A 16,336-nucleotide genomic window follows, 5' to 3' on the forward strand; every position below is an offset into this window, starting at 1 on the left:
GCTATAATGGAAATTTCATTATAATGAATATGGGGGAAAATACTGTATGTATACTATTGTGACCAGGGTTGCCATCACTAACGGTGGTGGCACAAGAACAGCTCCATAACTGCTCTGTTGTGTTTGGTAAACAGTAAACCAAGGGGAAAGTAATTGGTTGTCTTCTGCAGGATCAGGCTTACCCCATAACGAGTTGTCACACAATATTTAGAGCATTTAACATCAGGCTTTGAAATGCTCTTCCTCTTACTCTTCTGATATCTCTTCTCCAGACCGCATTTGCTACAGTGGTGATTCCCAGCCTCTGGTGTTCTTCGGATCTGAAGATGAGAGCTAAAGCAGGGCGATTGCCTGTGTTGTAGCTCATAACAGCTGTTTTTTTGAATGAAATATTGAGACTATACCTTCTCTATACAGTAATGAAGTACCTACAGTATATTTTCCTTGAAAACCTGGACTCACCTTCTTGTCTCTTGTGCAACTCTGTGACCCAAGCTTGATAATACCTGTACAAAAAAATGCTTCTTAAATGGCAAAAAATATTTTATTTGAAAATGATACATTAGATGTTACTACTTTTTTTATAGAAATACAGGTATGAAAATGAGACATTAGATGAAAATAAAGGTGTGATTCCAAATGCTTTCACCACTTCATTTTTCTTCATTCCAGAATCAGCTTTTTCTAGGATTGTTAATTTTTCTTTCAGCATAAACTGACGCCCTTTCTCACTTTGTTGTTCATCTCAATAAAAAAATTTGAGAAGTGCTATGAAACTCGAACAGTACAGTATCCACACATGACACAACTACCCATGCAAAGGCTAGGTGGAGTGGTAACCCTGAATTCGACTATGTGTATGATATCTTGCCTATGCTCTCGCCAAGACTGCCCAAGACTGGAAATTTCACAATAGACTGTCTCATTCTTTGAGACAGCCTGTTACAGCGTTCCTGAGACTCCGCACAGAAAGTGTACACACAGCATTAAATATCTTTTGCATTGCATTATTATCTTCAGTGGTCATTTTTGATCAAAAAAAGAAATTCATTTAATATGATGTTATATGAACATTTGTGTGGGCCCACAAAAAGTATTCATTATTATGAAAATTTTGTTACTTCGGTATTTGCTATAATGGGATTTGACCTGTGTATATATACAGTTAGGTCCATAAATATTTGGACAGAGACAACTTTTTTCTAATTTTGGTTCTGTACATTACCACAATGAATTTTAAATGAAACAACTCAGATGCAGTTGAAGTGCAGACTTTCAGCTTTAATTCAGTGGGGTGAACAAAATGATTGCATAAAAATGTGAGGCAACTAAAGCATTTTTTTAACACAATCCCTTCATTTCAGGGGCTCAAAAGTAATTGGACAAATTAAATAACTGGGAATAAAATGTTCATTTCTAATACTTGGTTGAAAACCCTTTGCTGGCAATGACAGCCTGAAGTCTTGAACTCATGGACATCACCAGATGCTGGGTTTCCTCCTATTTAATGCTCTGCCAGGCCTTTACTGCAGCAGCTTTCAGTTGCTGTTTGTTTATGGGCCTTTCTGTCTGAAGTTTAGTCTTCAACAAGTGAAATGCATGCTCAGTTGGGTTAAGATCAGGTGACTGACTTGGCCATTCAAGAATTTTCCACTTCTTTGCTTTAATAAACTCCTGGGTTGCTTTGGCTGTATGTTTTGGGTCATTGTCCATCTGCATCATGAAATGCCGCCCAATCAATTTGACTGCATTTAGCTGGATTTGAGCAGACAGTATGTCTCTGAACACCTCAGAATTCATTCGGCTGCTTCTGTCCTGTGTCACATCATCAATAAACACTAGTGTCCCAGTGCCACTGGCAGCCATGCACGCCCAAGCCATCACACTGCCTCCACCGTGTTTTACAGATGATGTGGTATGCTTTGGATAATGGGCTGTTCCACGCCTTCTCCATACCTTTTTCTTGCCATCATTTTGGTAGAGGTTGATCTTGGTTTTATCTTTCCAAAGAATGTTTTTCCAAAACTGTGCTGGCTTTTTTAGATGTTCTTTAGCAAAGTCCAATCTAGCCTTTCTATTCTTGAGGCTTATGAGTGGCTTGCACCTTGCAGTGCACCCTCTGTATTTACTTTCATTCAGTCTTCTCTTTATGGTAGACTTGGATATCGATACGCCTACCCCCTGGAGAGTGTTGTTCACTTGGTTGGCTGTTGTGAAGGGGTTTCTCTTCACCATGGAAATGATTCTGCAATCATCCACCACTGTTGTCTTCTGTGGACGTCCAAGTCTTTTTGCGTTGCTGAGTTCACCAGTGCTGGCTTTCTTTCTCAGGATGTAACAAACTGTAGATTTTGCCACTCATATTATTGTAGCAATTTCTCGGATGTTTTTTTTCTGTTTTCACAGCTTAAGGATGGCTTCTTTCACCTGCATGGAGAGCTCCTTTGACCACATGGTGTCTGTTCACAGCAAAATCTTCCACATGCAAGCACCACACCTCAAATCAACTCCAGGCCTTTTATCTGCTTAATTGATAATGACATAACAACGGACTTTCCCACACCTGCCCATGAAATAGCCTTTGAGTCAATTGTCCAATTACTTTTCAGCCCCTGAAATGAAGGGATTGTGTTAAAAAAATGCTTTAATTGCCTCACATTTTTATGCAATCATTTTGTTCACCCCACTGAATTAAAGCTGAAAGTCTGCACTTCAACTGCATCTGAGTTGTTTCATTTAAAATTCATTGTGGTAATGTACAGAACCAAAATTAGAAAAAAGTTGTCTCTGTCCAAATATTTATGGACCTAACTGTATCATCTGTCATCTTCTGGATTGCTTTTCCTATAGCTCCCTTGGACACTCGAGTGAGTGAATTAATGGACATTAGCATGCAGTAGAAGGTAATGTGTGTGTCAGTCAGATTTCTTAACAGGGTTGTGTAAAGGGGTGTCAAGCATTCCTTAAATTGTACATACTACTTCAGTAACACTCAAAATTTATAAACAAAAAGTAAAAGAGATACAATTTGTATGTGTGCTAGCTTTGTGTGTACATACTGTTCTAAGCAATTTTTTTTAGTTAGTTAATTTGTGGTGATTAAATGAAAAATATACAATTAAAGTTTTATCTATTTGTTAGAGTCTAATTATGAAAATAGATTAATAAAATTTTAGTTTTTCTAAGAATGAATATCTAGAAAATATAAAAACTGAGAAATCTTTCTAAAAAAGTTTCTGTTTGTGTTGTACGTTTGCACCTTTTAACTTCAATAGTTCTTGAACACAACATGATGTTGACATGACTTTTCCTTCAAATAAATAAATACAATTGTGTAACAAAGTAAAGCCAATTTCAAGTATTTATATTGATCACAATAATTATTGAAAATCTTTAAACATTTTGAAAATAACATGTTGAAAAGAACAATTTTTTAAGATTTTTATGTTTGTCTCTCAATAACATTTTAATGTTTATCATATCAAAAAACTGTTCCCTATTTTTCAAATGCTAATTTTATGAAGAACTCATTTTTGTCTAAGGCAAACAATAAGTCAGCAAATGACACATTTGTGACAAGACTGGTTTTTGAGCTGGAGTAACGAAAGTCGCTTGAAAGGGTGGGAGTGTGTGATGGAATGATATTTTGTATATTTTTGTATATAAGTTGATAAATATTTTGTATGTCTTTATTTGTAATCTTGACATAGATGGCAATTGTAATAAGTATTAGTGTTTCAGGTGGGATGTTTCATTTCATTGATGAGAACAGCAGAGTTTTGATGTCTAACTGACCAACTTTTGAGTCTTTAGGACTGACTCAGGATCCAAAATTTATTGCCAGGGGTGTTTTGGGAGGGGGTATTGGTTTGGCAAGGGATTCTATGCAGGACATTCTTATAAGCTAACCCCCAACAGTAAAACTATAAAACTATCTGGCAAATTTCAGCTAAACAAATAGAATCCAATACTTGAGGGCAGGTATGAAAAGGCAGTGTGTGCACCCACTGAATTATGGCTGTTTGGGATTGGTTTTGTATCAGAGGCCATTCTGTACTATGACGCGTTATTGGCCTAAAAATTTGGACAGGGATATATAAAGTTGGACGCTTTACCCCTCCCTCTCTCTCACACCATGGCCATGAAGAAAACACAATGAGGAGCACAACTCAACAGCCATATTGAAACAGGCATGTGGCTTGACCTATAGAAAGCTGACTAGAATAATGACTTGACCAGAGACATTTTAGTAACTACAAGTCTGTGTGCCGCCTTAAACTACACATCTAGCATTTACAGTATTAGGTTGTATCATTGCCAGTATTAACACGTACTTTGCTTCATTACTTTTATTTTATGAATATTACCAATAGTATATTTTTAAAATGTGAAACATAACTCTTGCTTGTCCTTCTACTCTGTGCAATTGCCTGAGTTAGGTCCATAAATATTTGGACAGAGACAACACCCCTAAGTGAAAAATGTCCAAATTGTGCCCAAAGTGGCAATATTTTGTGTGGCCACCATTATTTTCCAGCACTGCCTTAACTCTCTTGGGCATGGAGTTCACTAAAGCTTCACAGTTTGCCACTGGAATCCTCTTCCACTCCTCCATGACGACATCACGGAGCTGGTGGATGTTAGAGACCTTTCACTCCTCCACCTTCGTTTGAGGATGCCCTACAGATGCTCAATAGGGTTTAGGTCTGGAGACATGCTTGGCCAGTCTAGCACCTTTACCCTCAGTTTCTTTAGCAAGGTGGTAGTCGTCTTAGAGGTGTGTTTGGGGTCGTTATCATGTTGGAATACTGCCCTGCGGCCCAGTTTCCAAAGGGAGGGGTCATGCTCTGCTTCAGTATGTCACAGTACATGTTGGCATTCATGGTTTGCTCAATGAACTGTAGCTCCCCAGTGCCAGCAGCACTCATGCAGCCCTAAACCACGACACTCCCACCACCTTAACTGTAGGGAAGACACACTTGTCTTTGTACTCCTCACCTGGTTGCCGCCACACATGCTTGACACCATCTGAACCAAATAAGTTTATCTTGGTCTCATCAGACCACAGGACATGTTTCCAGTAATCCATGTCCTTAGTCTGCTTGTCTTCAGCAAATCTGTTTTTGGGCTTTCTTGTGCGTCATCTTTAGAAGAGGTTTCCTTCTCGGACGACAGCCATTCAGACCAATTTGATGCAGTGTGCGGTGTATAATCTGAGAACTGACAGGCTGACCCTCCACCCCTTCAACTTCTGCAGCAATGCTGGCAGCACTCATACGTCTATTTACAAAAGACAACCCCTGGATATGACGCTGAGTACGTGCACTCAACTTCTTTGGTCGACCATGGTGAGGCCTGTTCTGAGTGGAACCTGTCCTGTCAAACTGCTGTCTTGGCCATCGTGCTGCAGCTCAGTTTCAGGGTGTTGGCAATCTTCTTATAGCCTAGGCCATCTTTATGTAGAGCAACAATTCTTTTTTTCAGATCCTCAGAGAGTTCTTTGCCATGAGGTGCCATGTTGAACTTCCAGTGACCAGTATGAGAGAGTGTGAGAGCGATAACACCAAATTTAACACACCTGCTCCCCATTCACACCTATGACCGTGTAACACTAACAAGTCACATGACACCGGGGAGGGAAAATGGCTAATTGGGCACAATTTGGACATTTTTCAGTTAGGGGTGTACTCACTTTTGTGAGATACTGCATCTTTCTGCTGTAATAAGGAGGTCATAAGTATCTGCTTTTTGTTTTTTTTTTACACATATACATTTTTTCACACTTCTGGGTGAAGCCAGTTAGAATAGTTAGTTCCAAACAAGTTTACAATGCTGCCTGCTGTTTTTTGCAATTTAAAGTAGCACTGTTTAAAAAAATGAATCTAAGCTAATATAGATCAGGGACATTTCTAATTACTAATTTATTTGATGATTTAGAGGCACAGTTTGTGATTGGAGCAATTACAATTTCTTTTGACGAAAATTATTTGGAAGATTGTGGGTTCACTTCCCGGTTCCTCCCTGTGTGGATAGCGCTTTGAGTACTGAGAAAAGCGCTATATAAATGTAATGAATTATTATTATTATTATTAAAAATGATACCTTGGCTTCCTTTAGCTTATTGAAGTTAATTCATAATCTCCGAATCAGTGGAGAAATCTGCAGTGCTTTTTCCCTACTGATTTTCATATTTCTTTAACGTAAAGGTTATCTCTAATTATCCCATTGGTCCAGGTCCTATGAAGTAGGCATTCAAATCAAGTACTCTGAAAATCAGAAGTTTGCCTGGCATTTCCTTTTTAGATTGGTTTGCAACAGCGCCAAATAATTTGAGGATATTCATAGTTATACAGGCACAATCGTCGCTTTCATTGGGTCCAAGGTAAGATTTTTTACTTCTAAAAAAATTGAAATGCTTAAAATTTGTTTAAAGAAATGGCAGTTGATGTCCTGTGTACCTACAACTAATGAAGGTCTATCTGTTTTTTTCTTCCAATTTCTGGGATATTCTTAATTAACATAAAGCAACTCTACATTCACTTTGTATGAATAATAACCATTCCATTGAGTTAACAACTGGACCACCATTGCATACTGGTCACATCTATGCATTATCTGAATCAGTAAATAAGATGTTGAAGTAAGGAGTTGTGTATCAAAATTTGAAGCTTCACACCTCCTGCAAGGATAGAATTCAAAGTTGTTGGAAAAAAAAATTGAATGCATGACTTGTCTAATAAACTAATAAGCAAGACTACAGTTCACTGTAATTCATGAGCAAATGGGATTATAATATACAATTAACTTGAATAAACCAAGTATAATAAATAAAGAAAATAGTACTAAAGATCAAAACCACTATGCAAATATACTTGGACAGACACTAGAAGGACATTATGAGGGGAAAATTAAGAAGGTCAGATGATAGTAGATTTTGCGAAAAGCATGCAATGTTTGCTCTGAGGGTGTTGATGGAGAAGGACAGAAGGAGTTGAATTGTATCTTTGTTGACGTGGAGAAAACATATGACAGGGTGCCTAGAGAGGAGTTGTGTGATTGTATGAGGAAGTTGGCAGTGAAGTATGTAAGAGTTGTACAGGATATGTATGAGGTAAGTGTGACAGATGCATTCACTGTGAAGGTGGGATTACATCAGGGGTCATCTCAGAGCCCTTTCTTATTTGCAGTGGTGATGGACAGGTTGACAGATGAGATTAGACAAGAGTCCCCATGGACTATGATGCTGATGACATTGTGATCTGTAGCGAGAGTAGGGAGCAGGTTGAGGAGACCCTGGAGAGGTGGAGATATGCTCTGGAGAGGAGAGGAATGAAGGTCAGTAGGAACAAGACAGAATACATGTGTGTAAATGAGAGGGAGGTCAGTGGAATGGCGAGGATGCAGGGAGTAGAGTTGGCGAAGGTGGATAAGTTTAAATACTTGGGATCAACAGTACAGAGTAATGGGGATTGTGGAAGAGAGGTGAAAAAGAGAGTGCATGCAGGGTGAAATGGGAGAAGAAGAGTGTCAGGAGTAATTTGTGACAGAATGGTGTCAGCAAGAGTGAAATAGAAGGTCTACAGGACGGTAGTGAGACCAGCTATGTAATATGGGTTGTAGATGGTGGTACTGACCAAAAAACAGGAGACAGAGCTGGAGGTGGCAGAGTTAAACATGGTAAGACTTGTATTGGGTGTGATGAGGATGGATAGGATTAGGAATGAGTTCATTAGAGGGTCAACTCAATTTGGACGGTTGGGAGACAAAGTCAGAGAGGTGAGATTGCATTGGTTTGGACATGTGCAGAGGAGAGATGCTGGGTATATTGGGAAAAGTATGCTAAGGACAGAGCTGCCAGGGAAGAGGAAAAGAAGAAGGCCTAAGAGGAGGTTTATGGATGTGGTGGGAGAGGACATGCAGGTGATGGGTGTAATAGAACAAGATGCAGACGACAGGAAGATATGGAACAAGATGATCCACTGTGGCAACCCCTAATGGGAGCAGCCAAAAGAAGAAGAAGAAGACAGTTGCATAATCCTTCATTAACTTTATTTCTCCAAAGTGTAACCTTTCTCACATCTGGGTAAGAGATGAATGGAAAACTGCATTTAATATTATGTAGACATAAACTTGAAGACATCTAAAGGTGGTATAAATACAGGATTTCTCATTTACTACTAAGCTAATAAAGGGAGTACATCATTCAAATGCATCTTACCAATTGTAATACTGTTACTGGGTGTTCCTGTTAATATGCAGCAGTTCCACTGAAGCAAGTTGGTTCCTATGGTGGTCTTTGTTTTCTCTCTCTCTGTTTATTTTAACATTTTCTCTTATGAATCTCCTGAGCCATCTGATGGAAATGAAAAGTCCCAGGGCTTCTTTTATGTAATACATACTGAGTATGTCAAGGAGAAGGTGAAATGTATCAGGAATTACATACAGATATTACATATCTTACACATCAATATTGCTGCTACTTCTTTGTCTTTGTCTTGTCTTTGCGCAATGTCTTGTCTTGTTTGTGTTTTAATTTTAATTTAAATTTTAATCTTATTTTTAAATTATTATTTGCACGTCATGTTGTTACACTGTGGACCCTGAGCTTTGCAACTTCGTCTATCTGTATACTTGTATATGGTTGAGATGACAATAAAGTTCACTTTGACTTTGACTTTGAATTGTAAATGGGAACTAAAATATACAGAGTGAAATAGCAGATGCTGTTAACTTGCTTTCTTCTGAGGTCTTCAGATGTGAGAAAGTAGATACTGTAACCTCCCAGTGGTAACAGGAACTACTAAGGAGATATTGAGTGATATGGAAATTGTAGAGGGAGAAGTGTTGCTCAGATTAAATAGGCTAAACTCAAACAATTCACCAGAACCAACTAATATTTGTCCTCAAGGAAAATATTATCCTGTTATATAAAAAGGGTGATTAGGCAGATCCATGTAATTATAGGCCAGTAAGCTTAATATACATCACAGGAGAATTAATGGATGGAATTATTAAGGGTAAGATTTGAGAAACACATGTAGAGGACAAGTACAGGAGTTTCTCTGAACAGTGAGCATGGGTTTAGAAGAAGGAGGTTGTGTTTTATTAGCATGCTGGAATTATCTGAAGAAGTAACAAAAGGATACGATCAGAGTGGTGCATATGATATTATTTATATTGATTTTCAGAAAGCATTTGATAGAGTGCCACGGACTATGATGCTTGCTGATGACATTGTGATCTGTAGTGAGAGTAGGGAGCCAGCTGAGGAGACCCTGGAGAGGTAGAGAAATGCTCTAGTGAGGAGAGGAATGAAGGTCAGTAGGAACAAGACAGAACACGTGTGTAAATGAGAGGGAGGTCAGTGGCATGGTGAGGATGCAGGGAGTAGAGTTGGCGAAGGTGAATGAGTTTAAATACTTGGGATCGACAGTACAGGTTGGACATCAAACTAAAATAAGATGGAATTCAGGGCATTGTGTGTAGATGGGTGAACGATTTGCTGTGACATAGGAAGCAGAGAGTGATGATGCAAGGAACACTGTCAGAACTGGGTAAAGTTAAGAGTGGTGTACCTCAGGGGTCAGTCTTAGGGCTGCTTGTGGTGCCCCACACCATTGAAAGTGAAAGCAACACTTGTCACACCAGCATAGCTATCTATAGCCTTATCTGTGTTTTCTTTTTTTTTAAATAGCTATTTAGATCATGAGCACACTTACCTTGAGGGAGGAGGAGGTGTGTTGTATCTGTGGAGGAGACGCGGCTTCTCAGTGGTTCGGATCTTGCGTGTCCATGACACACAAACCTGATTTATGTGGTGTTGCAGGCGGGAATTGGGCAGCAACTAATCGGGCAAGGTCTTCTGTCTGTTGCGCTTGGCCAATGCTGGTAAAGGAAAAGTAGGCAATGTGAGTGGTGCATTGCCTTGTTAAAAAGAAGCTGATTGTACCAGTTTACTAAAGTCCTAGGCAAACATTTAAAATAATAGAGTGTAGTACTTACTGGAGAGAGTAGAACAGGACAGTGGAAAAGACGGACAGCACCGGCAACTGCCTCAGTAAATACACTGCCTGGCCAAAAAAAAAAGTCGCCACCCAAAAAAAAAGGTCACACACTCTAATATTTCGTTGGACCGCCTTTAGCTTTGATTACGGCACGCATTCGCTGTGGCATTGTTTCGATAAGCTTCTGCAATGTCACAAGATTTAGTTCCATCCAGTGTTGCATTAATTATTCACCAAGATCTTGCATGATGGGTGCATCATTTCATCTGCCTCTCTTCTTACCCTGATGCGCCCATCACTCTGGAACGGTAAATCTGGACTCATCAGACCACATGACCTTCTTCCATTGCTCCAGAGTCCAATCTTTATGCTCCCTAGCAAATTGAAGCCTTTTTTTCCGGTTTGCCTCACTGATTAGTGGTTTTCTTACGGCTACACAGCTGTCCAGTCCCAATCCCTTGAGTTCACTTCGCATTGTGCGTGTGGAAATGCTCTTACTTTCACTATTAAACATAGACCTGAGTTCTACTGTTGTTTTTTTTCGATTTGATTTCACCAAATGTTTAAGTGATCGCCGATCACGATCATTCAGGATTTTTTTCTGGCCACATTTCTTCCTCGAAGACGATGGGTCCCCACTATCTTTCCAGTTTTTAATAATGTGTTGGACAGTTCTTAACCCAATTTTAGTAGTTTCTGCAATCTCCTTAGATGTTTTCTCTGCTTGATGCATGCCAATGATTTGACCCTTCTCAAACAGACTAACATCTTTTCCACGACCACGAGATGTGTCTTTCAACATGGTTGTTTAAGAAATGAGAAGCAACTCATTGCACCAGTTGGGGTTAAATAACTTGTTGCCAGCTGAAAGATAATCGCCCATGCAGTAATTATCCAATAGGAGGCTCGTACCTATTTGCTTAGTTAAATCTAGGTGGCGACTTTTTTTTTGGCCAGGCAGTGTAGTAGAGTTCCTGGAAGGAGTGATCAGCACAGTGTGAGCAGCATCACTGCGTGCTCTCTGATTGGGAAACGAGAGGATGTCTGTGGGGATTGGGCACCACAATCCCTCTTTGACCTATAAAACCGGAAGATTGGACATTAGAGGTCATCTTTTGGCCAGGTTGGCTGTCTGACGAACCTTCGTGACTTCAAATAGTGTGAAGGTGGAGTGGTGTGCATGAGTTAAAGCCTGTGCATACCGATGGGCGGCTTTAACAGTGTTTAATTATTTATTTATTTGTTTATTTATTTATTTTTTCCTTTTCCTGATTTTGTGGAAGAGAAGAGGAAAGTACAGTGTTTTTGTAAATACTTGCTTTTTGTTGATTTTCATCATTTTTGTCGTGGGTGTGTCATTAGGACTAGTGTTTTATTTATGACACTGCATCATTTTGCTTTGGATTTTTGTTTTTTCAACATTTTTGTTCGTAGCACCTGTTAATAAAGAGAACATGTTTTTCTTCACTTTTATAATTTTGTGACAGTGTCCCTCTGATCTCACCATTGATACACTTGGTACATAAACTACAAGAGCCCAATGTGTAGCGTGGTGCCCATTCCCACTACACAGGGTCTCACACTGCTTCTATTTTTAATATATACAAATGATTTGGATAGGAATATAAGTAACAAGCTGGTTAAGTTTGCAGATGATACCAAGATAAGAGGATTTGCAGATAACCTAGAATGAGTTGAATCATTACAGAGGGACTTGGACAGCATACAGGCTTGGGCAGATTTGTGGCACATGAAATATATTGTAAGTAAATTTAAAAAATATTACATATTGGAAGTAAAAATGTTACATTTGAATACTCAATGGGAAGTCTGAAAATGGAAAGTACCCTGAATGAGAAGGATTTAGGAGTTGTAGTGGACTCAACACCTTCAATTGCCAGACAGTGTTCAGAAGCCATTAAGAAGGCTAACATAATGTTAGTTAATATAACACAATGTGTAGAATATAAGTCCAAGGAGATTATGATCAAGTTTTATAACACACTGGTGAGGCTTCATCATCTGGAGTATTATGTATAGTTTTGGTCTCCAGGCTACAAAAAGGACATAGCAGCACTTGAAAAAGTCCAGAGAAAGGGACCAGGGCTACAGGGGATGAATTATGAGGGAGCCTTTTCAGTTAAAGCAAAAAGGGTTTAAGAGAAGACATGATTGAAGTCTATAAATTATGAAAGGAATTTATACAGTGGATTGAGACTTAAAATGTGTTCAACAACAACATAGGGACACAGTTGGAAACTTGTTAAGGGTAAATTTCGCACAAACATTAGGATATTTTTCTTCACACAAAGAACCATAGGCACTTGGAATAAGGTACCAAGTAGTGTGGTAGACAGTGTGAATTCAGGGGCTTTCAAAACTGTATTTTGTTATTTTGGACTAATTAATTGGATAGGACTGGCGAGTTTTGTTGGGCTGTATGACTTGTTCTTGTCTAAATCTTTCAAATGTTCTAATGCCTAGTCCACCAAGGACATTCTTTTCGCAGAGAAGAGAAAAGATACAGCATGAAGACTTCCGGTGGAATTCCATCCCTTCTGGTGTTCCATTCAAGTGTTTCCCTATCGCAGTACTGCTCTTTGGTACCTATAGCAGTGAGCTAGCAATATCTAGTCATGCCTTACAGTTTAGCACATGTAGCTGCAGCTTTGCAGGCATCAGTTTGTTTTTTTCCTGGAAATATTGTGTCTGCATTTATTCCTAAAATGTATGTTAACAGTTTCTTCTAAGACTAAATCTGATCTGTGTGATGCTTTAATGGTGAAGAAAACACGGTATGTTTGTTGAATTATTAAGATTCAAAATTCTTGTGTCTTCAGTTTTGTCATTAAGCTTCAGAGTCCCTCAAGGAGGCATGCAAATGGATGCAAGTAAAGAAGCAGTTCTTATAAGAACAGTTTTCTTCCTCTGATATGTTGTTCTTTTTCTCCATGTACTTTTGTTCTACATCACATTCAGGTTTTAGGTCAGGTTTTAAGAACCATTTGTAGATCTGATCTTCATGCCTTTTACAAGTTTCCTGGTTAATAATATATTTACATTTATATGCAGGCAGTGTGGCATAGTGGTTAAAGCTTTGGACTTCAAACCCTATAGTTGCTGCTGACCCTGCCTGTGCCCCAATTAGAAAAACAAAAGAAATGTAACCAGTTGTATCTCAAATAGAATAAGCCGCCTTAGATAATGTTTCAGCCAAATAAGTAAACGTAATATTTAAAACGGGGCCTTGCTTAGTGTGAGAGATACATTGATACTATAGACTCTGTGGCAGTTGTTTTGTCTGTTAATGGTACTCAATCAAGCAACTTCTGGTTCCTCCCTTCTGTCTTTATGAAATAAAGCTCCTGAGTAAGAGTGGTTACAATGACTTGAAATTAGTTTGTGTGCAACCTTTGTATTGTTTTGCTGCATGTTTGATTTAATAATTATTATATTTTTCTGTCATCTTTACATTTGGGTATCCCAAGACATTTTCGCTTATTAGTGCACTGGGCAGTGCAGATGTAACTATGTATCTGCCCTTGTCATTAAGCATTCCAACTTTGAGCTGGTACTGGTGCCAGCTTCTGAGAAAGAGGTTAAGCATGTGCATAGCATGCAGTCAACTGAAAAGACTATATATAAAATGACTATACATTTAATCCTGCATGTGCTGGGTGCCCAGTTTAGGGTCACAAGAAGCCAGTGATTGGCACAATGCCTTGGGTGTAAGGCAAGAAGCAACTGTGGTGGACAGTACACCAGTCCTTTTCAGGGCTCAATCACTCAGCCAAGCAGACAAGAGTGTGAAGTGTGTGATCCGGTAACAGAAAACCTATTAATAAAGTGGTAGTTTAGTTTTCATCCATTTTTTTTCTATTGAAACGGTGTGTTCAGGCAGCACAATGTTCATATTGCAAATCATCAGGGGATCGAGTCGGAGGTGGAATTAGGGAGGTGGGCATTATTTACTTTATTGCACATGTAGAGCTAAACTTATTTATAAAACAGCAAGAAAATTATCAAATACTAGTCATTTGGCCCGTTACAATAACGGGCGCTAGAACAGTAGTGCATAAACATTAGTAGGAACAGTCTATATTAAATGGCAAGGGACTTTGACCTCATTCTTTTTGTTGGTCGTATTTTTCTTTCTTTCAGCCTTTCTTTGTTGATGTTTACTTGCTGAGCTGACCGTTCTTCGTGGGCTGCCGCCGTGTATTGTGTGTCTTTAATTTTCTGTGACAGTAATACTGTCTTGTACGGCTCTATTCAATAAGGGCGCATAGATAATTTAGTTCAAATGGCTCTGGAATATGTGAAGAGCAACAGGTGCAGATCTTTATTTACGCGCGCCTTTATTCGCTGTGCCCAATTGAGGTCGTCCTTTTGAGGCTCGCCTTTTTGTGCGCACCCTAATTGAAGGATGCCTGTGCGCGCCCTTATTGAAGGATACCGTCTTGTACGTCTGCTGGCTTGTTCGTCCGTAATATACGTCCGTACGTCCGTAATATACCTTTAATTTTCTCTGGCGGTAATACAGGCGTGTGTGTCGGTAATATGCCTTTAATCTCCTCTGACAGTAATACTGGCTTGTATGTGGCTGTAATATGCGTCACTGTATTGTGTACCTTTAATTTCCTCTCGCAGTAATACTGGTTTGTATTTCCGTAAAATGCCTCTAACTTTCTCTGACAGTAATATCGCGCATAGCACCGTGCCCCGCGCATGTGCACTTCACCAGAAGACACCCACACACGGACACCTGGACGCACATAGGGATTTTATATATATAGATGCCTGTGTTTGTGGTCAGTTTTATGAAGGTTCATTTATGGGCTTAGGATTTAATAAGAAATGCTGGCCAGTAGAATGTGTAGTTTTTCATACAAAAGAAGAAAAATGAACACAAAAATAATGCACTGTTTATAACGCATTATATTTTATAATAAGTAACTATATAACATATAGTAAAGAGTAATGTAACTACGTAACATTCTCCAGCACTGGCAGTGAGCACGCTGACATTTGAATTCTGGACTCTGGTGGCGACTCTGGGCTCTCTAGTCAGCGTGTGGCTTTAGGAACTGAAGCTACAGTCCACTTAATCATTGACTACACTGAAACAAGCATTTATATCATGTTATACTTCAATGTTTTCAATGTTCTTTTTTTGGGTACTTTTTGATATGTGGCTTTGTTTATTCTACCATACTGCTGGCGTCAGCTTTTCTGTATTTTTAAATCACTTCATTCTTCTGACATATTTTAAAGTGTGACACCATTTTCTCTTTGTAATGTCTTATTGATTTCACTTTCTATGTCTTTTATAGTCAATCCATCTGTTCTTTCATTTTCTACACTTGCTTTTTCTTGGCTGGGCTTATAGGGAGCCAGAGCCTGTCCAATATTAGGTTGATACAAAACATTTTTGAGAGACTGATATAATGAAGTTTATCCTTGCTTTTTTTGTCATATCAATAAGGGCTGTGCACCACATAGTAAAGAGTTTATTCATCTTCTGAGCATTTAGTTGAGCTCCATATTGGTTTATGCTTATTGACAAGACTGCTGTGAAACCTCTTCAGTATTCATATTATGCATCATAAATCAAGTTTTCCAGACTCTTTTGTATACTGCAGTACATTTTTGACAGCTCATTGTGCACACGCCTGTGCAGTTCCAACACAGAAATCAGAAACCATCAATTTATTTAATGTTCCAAAAAAGCACAGGTTGCCAAATGTGATTTGCTTATAAATTACTGTAATGGTCATTCAAGGCATGACTGGAGCACAGACTGGCCTCACATAAATAAAAACACATCATAAAAAGTTACTTTATTATTCAAAAGTAGATGAAAGGTGCTCAGCATGGTGAAAAGCAGAAAAAAGTAATTACACTTTCATGAACCATAGCTATCTTTTTTCCTGCTCTGCAGGGTTTTTGTTATATTTTAGGCATTTTAAAGTTTAAACAAAAGTTGTAATTGAACAACTTAGGATAAAATGAAATACTTGGGGTTTTTTTAGAAGAAAAATGAATGTCACTTCCCTTCTGAAATTACTAAATAATTATGATGAAATTAATTTAATTCAAACTGTAAGGTAAAAGGTTGAAAATGTGACTTTTCAATTGTCTTTCCGTGATAGGGTCTTTAGGCGACCCTATTCTAACTTTCAGACTCTTTCCTGCATAGACCTGCCCCAAATCCTATTTGCAGGCCCTGATTGTTTTCTTTTTCCATCTTGGTCATTGTCACAGTTCATGGACGGATGACAAAGAATAAACAATGTCCATCCATCCATTTTCCAACCCGCTGAATCCGAACA

This window comes from Erpetoichthys calabaricus, chromosome 3, assembly GCF_900747795.2.
Source record: "Erpetoichthys calabaricus chromosome 3, fErpCal1.3, whole genome shotgun sequence".
Taxonomy (NCBI): domain Eukaryota; kingdom Metazoa; phylum Chordata; class Cladistia; order Polypteriformes; family Polypteridae; genus Erpetoichthys; species Erpetoichthys calabaricus.